The sequence below is a fragment of the Lampris incognitus genome, chromosome 8 (genome assembly GCF_029633865.1).
Source record: "Lampris incognitus isolate fLamInc1 chromosome 8, fLamInc1.hap2, whole genome shotgun sequence".
Taxonomy (NCBI): Eukaryota; Metazoa; Chordata; class Actinopteri; order Lampriformes; family Lampridae; genus Lampris; species Lampris incognitus.
This window is the reverse complement of record NC_079218.1, coordinates 44095019-44101543: the sequence shown is the minus strand read 5'-3', so window position 1 is coordinate 44101543 and position 6525 is coordinate 44095019.

Genomic DNA, 6525 nt, shown 5'->3' with positions numbered 1-6525 from the left:
ATTTAGCTATTCAAAATGTGTATTGGTCAATCTCAGGCAATTTTATTTCATTTTTTACAAAGTTCGTAAGCGGAAGATGGTCGCATTTTAATCAGTCCTGTCACCAAAATTCATGCGCCATTTAAAACGCACGTTTAAAAGCAGGTGAACTAATTCCTTTGCTTTCCCCTCAAGAAAGGGTTTATTTTAAAGTACTAGTTGGCTACATGTTCAAATAACATATATTTGTGACTAAAAAAAAAAATCACTACATATGCACGCAAGTTGTATTTAAAAAAAAAGCGAAGCAATTTTTTTCTTTTTAAAGGAGACTGAAAACTCAAGTGTATATTTTTTTATCATGTAATTTGAAATTTATCATGTAATTTTTTTTTGAAAAAAACAAAAAACGAAACAAAAACTAAACCATTCAGTAACAGGAATGAACATTATGTAACAGGGGTGAACGCTGGGTAACAGGAATGTTACCCAGCGTGTGTGTGTGTGTGTGTGTGTGGCTTGTGCTCCTTATCCACAGTCGTGTGTGTGTGTGTGTGTGTGTGTGTGTGTGTGTGGCTTGTGCTCCTTATCCACAGTTGCCCACTGGAGATAAGACCCTTGACTCTCTGCACTGTACCGGCTAGAGATTGGGCAAGAGATGTCCTTGCACTCAGAGCCTTCTCCGTACATGCACTTTACATTTTCTGTGTCACATGTGATGGCTTTCACAAGGTCATCCAGATTGACGGGGTGCTGATCACTTTCAAGTGGTGCAGCTTCTGCACAAGAAAACACAGATTTTCATGCATCTTGCACATCCACTAAGAGTTGGATGAACAACCCAGAAAGGTGGGAGCAAACAGAAGAGTGAGTAAGAGATGCAGCTTGGTCCTTCAGTGAAAAACTTCTTGTGCAAAATTTTCACGTTATCCAAAAGGAAGCTTTTTGTTTGTCTTCCGAGTGAGGGTCTGCCTCTTCCCAGTTGTGATGTGACTCATCCCTTGAGTAGTTATCTCTCTCTCTCTCTCTGCTTATCAGACCATCCACAACCCGGTTGTTCCGCTTGAACCGCTTGCATTAGTTAACCATCTCCTTCTTCCCATTCTTCCATCTTTTCTTTGAAAAGCCCAATGCATTTTGAGTGAAGCATTGCAGCCTGTACTTTTTCAGGACTTTTCCTGTCAGTTTTGAAATGATCCGCCTTTCCATCTCCCCCTGTGCCGTTGTTCTTTAACATTTGATCCATTTCAGAAACTAAAACCCCTTTCCCACATGCACTGAAAGCTCTAAATCCACTGGCAATGTTCCACATTGGTGTAACGTGGGAACAGGGGCCGGGGTTGATTTATGTAAAAATTTGTTCTGTAAATTTCCTCACTCTCAGTCTAGTATCATCTCAACGTAATATCCGGTATTTCCTATTCTTGTGTGCTATAGACATCTCTCGCGTGAGCATTACCTACTGTACAGTCACCTAATGTGGGAACAGACACCATACAGAACTTCTCCAAAGGAGAAAGGAGGCCAATGTGTGAATGACTATCCACTGTCATTGCAGAAATGTTTTATCCAGCAATGTTATGGATTCCATGTGGGAAAGGGGGCTTAACTCTCATCCTGACCTGGAAGTACTTGGCTGTGGATCTAAAGCTTGCTCTGGTGATAGCTGGGGGCTGTGTGGCGGGTAGATGAGGTGGTGTAGTAGAGCTTTTTTTTCCCCGTCCTGGATTCTATGATAAGTCTCCCTCCACTTTCTACGATGTCTGCTTTTCACTCTCTCTCTCGCTAAGGTCATTGATGGTGTCTTCCTTTCTGAGTCTAGGTCCTTCCTGCATTTCTCATGTTCCTTCTCCGAATACGTCTTTCTCCTCTCTGGATCAGCATCGCGTCGAGCGCGATAGTGCCGCTGCCTTTCTGCAGCACTTAGTGGTGGATTGGCTCCCTGTAAGTATGGTATTTATATTGTACAACTGATCTTAAATGTCAACAACTTCAGTAATTTCAACAGTTACCACTACTACTTTTGGCTGCTCCCGTTAGGGGGGGCCACAGCGGATCATCTGTTTCCATCTCTTCCTGTCCTCTGCATCTTCCTCTGTCACACCAGCCACCTGCATGTCCTCCCTCACCACATCCATAAACCTCCTCTTCGGCCTTCCTCTTTTCCTCTTCCCTGGCAGCTCCATATTCAGCATCCTTCTCCCGATATACCCAGCATCTCTCCTCCACACATGTCCAAGCCATCTCAATCTAGCCTCTCTTGCTTTGTCTCCAAACCGTCCAACCTGAGCTGTCCCGCCAATATACTCGTTCCTAATCCTGTCCTCCTTCGCCACTCCCAGGGAAAATCTTAGCATCTTCAACTCTGCCACCTCCAGCTCCACCTCCACCTCCGCCTCCTGTCTTTTCATCAGTGCCACTGTCTCCAAACCATATAACATAGCTGGTCTCACTACCATCTTGTAAACCTTCCCTTTAACCCCTGCTGGTACCCTTCTATCACAAATCACTCCTGACACTCTTCTCCACCCACTCCACCCTGCCTGCACTCTCTTCTTCACCTCTCTTCTGCACTTTCCCTTAGTTACTTTGAACAGTTGACCCCAAGTATTTAAACTCATCCACCTTCATCACCTCTACTCCTTGCATCCTCACCATTCCACTGTCCTCCCTCTCGTTCACGTATATGTATTCCTTCTTGCTCCTACTGACTTTCATTCCTCTTCTCTCCAGTGCATACCTCCACCTCTCCAGGCTCTCCTCAACCTGCACCCTACTCTCACTACAGATCACAATGTCATCCACAAACATCATCGCCCACGGAAATTCCTGCCTGATCTCGTCCGTCAACCTGTCCATCACCATTGCAAACAAGAAAGGGCTCAGAGCCGATCCTTGATGTAATCCCACCTCCACCCTGAACCCATCTGTCATTCCAACCGCACACCTCACCACTGTCACACTGCCCTCATACATATCCTGCACCACTCCTACATACTTCTCTGCCACTCCCGACTTCCTCATACAATACCACACCTCCTCTCTTGGCACCCTGTCATATGTTTTATCTAAATCCACAAAGACACAATTTAGCTCCTTCTGGCCTTCTCTATACTTCTCCATCAACATTCTCAAAGCAAACATCGCATCTGTGGTGCTCTTTCGTGGCATGAATCCATACTGCTGCTCGCTAATCATCACCTCTCCTCTTAACCTAGCTTCTCTTACTCTTTCCCATATCTTCATGCTGTGGCTGATCAACTTTATACCTCTGTAGTTGTTACAGTTCTGCACATCGCCCTTGTTCTTGAAAATCGGTACCAGTATGCTTCTTCTCAACTCCTCAGGCATCCTCTCACTTTCCAGGATTGTGTTAAACAATCTAGTTAAAAACCCCACTGCCATCTCTCCTAAACACCTCCATGCCTCCACAGGTATGTCATCAGGACCAACTGTCTTTCCACTCTTCATCCTCTTCATAGCTGCCCTCACTTCCTCCTTGCTAATCCACCGCACTTCCTGATTCACTATCCCTACATCATCCAACCTTCTCTCTCTCTCATTTTCTTCATTCATCAGTCCCTCAAAGTACTCCTTCCACCTTCTTAGCACACTCTCCTCACTTGTCAGCACATTTCCATCTCTATCCTTGATCGCCGTTATGTGCTGCACATCCTCCCCAGCTTGGTCCCTCTGTCTAGCCAATCGGTACAAGCCCTTTTCTCATCCTTAGTGTCTAACCTGTCATACAACTCACCATACGCCTTTTGCCTTTGCCTTTGCCACCTCTCTCTTCGCTTTATGCCGCATCTCCTTGTACTCCTGTCTACTTTCTTCATCTCGCTGACTATCCCACTTCTTCTTTGCCAACCTCTTCCTCTGTATAATTTGTTGTACTTCCTCATTCCACCACCAAGTCTCCTTGTCTTCCTTCCTCTGTCCTGATGACACACCAAGTACCTTCCTAGCTGTCTCCATCACTATTTCTGCAGTGGTTTCCCAGCCATCTGGTAACTCGTCACTACCACCCAGTGCCTGTCTTAACTCCTGCCTGAACTCCACACAACAATATTCCTTCTTCACCTTCCACCATTTGATCTTCGGCTCTGCCTTCACTCGCTTCCTCTTCTTGGTCTCTAAAGTCATCCTACAGACCACCATCCGATGCTGCCTAGCTACGTTCTCCCATGTCCACCACCTTGCAGTCTCCAATCCCTTTTCTCCAATTACTGTTCAGTAATTTCAACAGTGAAACATAAAAATCTGTTGAATAGTATTATATCGACTAACATTTGCACTAATAGGACACCACTCACCCCTGTTACTGTTACTCAGTCATATATGAATAACAGGACGGGAAGTAACAGAACTGAGTTTTTAGCATAGAATTAGCAAATACATGAAATATGGCCACATGGCATCCATGCTAATAGCATGAGGACACTGAGCACATTGTAGTGATTTACCAGAAATGTGTATTTTTTAAATAAACAAATAACATCTGAGAAATAATTTAGGCAACAGGACAGTACGTTGACATAAAACTTTTCAGTCATAGTTACGACATCTTCTAATATACAGAAAAGAAAATGGGAGTGCTTACTGTTGGTCTTCCCATGGCATTCAGAAAATCAAGATGATGCAACTTCCTGTTGAACATGTGACTTGGGGAACGTTCCAAATGTTTCGGGGGGGGGGGTTACGGTAAAAGGACTGAGTGAAAACCTGGGGACACTAAAATGTGTATTTCAACTAAAATATTATGGGTTTCTTATGAAAAAAATGTACTTGAAGCATGGATGGGATACGGAGTCACAAAACAATGCAAAAAAAAGGTTTCTTTAGGATTTTAACCATATTTCATGGTAAAGTGTAGTGTTAGAGAGCGGCGACGGGTAACAAATGCCATTTTTTCAGTGTTCTATATAGTTTTTATGAATATTTTGAATCATATAGCTTAAACCTGCAATTAAATTATTGTGCAGGACCCTTTGCTTAATAATAAAATTGTATTTCACAGTTAATTTCCCTGCATATTTATACATAATGTCCTGAGGACGGAAATGGCACCCATTCGGCAGAATGGCCCTTTACACAGAGTACTTTTTATACCTATAAAGGAGACCGTTACTTTAATATCTCACAGGTGCACACTAATTATGTCCAATTGTGTTTACCTGGGGTTGTTTTAGGAATAATTTGTCATTTGTGTAAACTTGGAGCTTTCAGAGCACAACGGGCTGAATACTTATGCAAGCACTAAAGAATAGAATAGAATAGAATAGAATACTCTTTACTGGCCATTTTGTACATACATACAAAGGAAATGTACTGCATTTAACCCATCCTAGCTGTGTAGCTAGGAGCAGTGAGCAGCTGCCATGCAGCACCTGGGGGTCCAACTCCAGTTTTTTCTTCCTATTGCCTTGCTCAGGGGCAGAGACAGGAGTATGAACCCTAACATGCATGTCTTTTTAGATGGCGGGGGTAACGGGGCACCCGCAGGAAACCCACACAGACATGGGGAGAACATGCAAACTCCACACAGAAAGGACCTGGGACAGGGGGTGGGGGGCAGTGGTTCGGCCTGGATTCACCCTGTCCCGGAAGTGGCGAGGCGTCTCCGCCGAGGCTACCGGCCGGAGAGATGCGGTCGGCGAACGCATGCAGCACGAGGGTGGGTGTTCGAGCTAGAATAGGGACCGACTGGCCACTAAATTGGGAGGAAAGTCAGAAACAAATGTCCGAGAGAAAACAGCAATCAACCCCAATTTGCAAGAAGCAAATTGTAACAACAACGCCACGCTGCCTCCATGAAAACCCAACACGCGCTGTAGTTCAGAGGTCGCTTGCAGACGGAAAGAAGCTCGTTTTAGGGGAAGACGTGCAGGAGAGCGCGAGACACGAAAACAAAAGTGAGCTCAAACAGCAACTGCGAGCCGAGTATTTGCTGTCATTCACGCGATTAGGTCATAATGAGGAACATAATGAGGGACGGGGGGGAATCCCAGCCGAGGCGGCATACCGAGAGAAACCGATGTGGCGTGAACACACCTGGCACGCCGCTGCAGACCAAGGCGAGCGAGGACACGTAACAAAAGGGAACTCACGTGACTGAACAGGTAACAGCTTTACAGGTTTAACCGCCACCGGACGAGATACTCCTGCTGCTCGTCTCTTACATTGGTCTGGCCACTGATCCGCAGCAATTTGATTTAAGAGCGCGACAGGGGTCACTTCCGGGTCAAACAGCATGGGGTTCAACTTGACACATTAAAAACAAGAGGTAAGGGGGCGTAGCGTGGCGGTCTATTCCGTTGCCTACCAACACGGGGATCGCCGGTTCGAATCCCCGTGTTACCCCCGGCTTGGTCGGGCGTCCCTACAGACACAATTGGCCGTGTCTGCGGGTGGGAAGCCGTATGTGGGTGTGTGTCCTGGTCGCTGCACTAGCGCCCCCTCTGGTTGGTCGGGGCGCCTGTTCGGGAGGGGGGGTAGCCTGATCCTCCCAGGGGCTACATCCCCCTGGTGAAACTCCTCACTGTC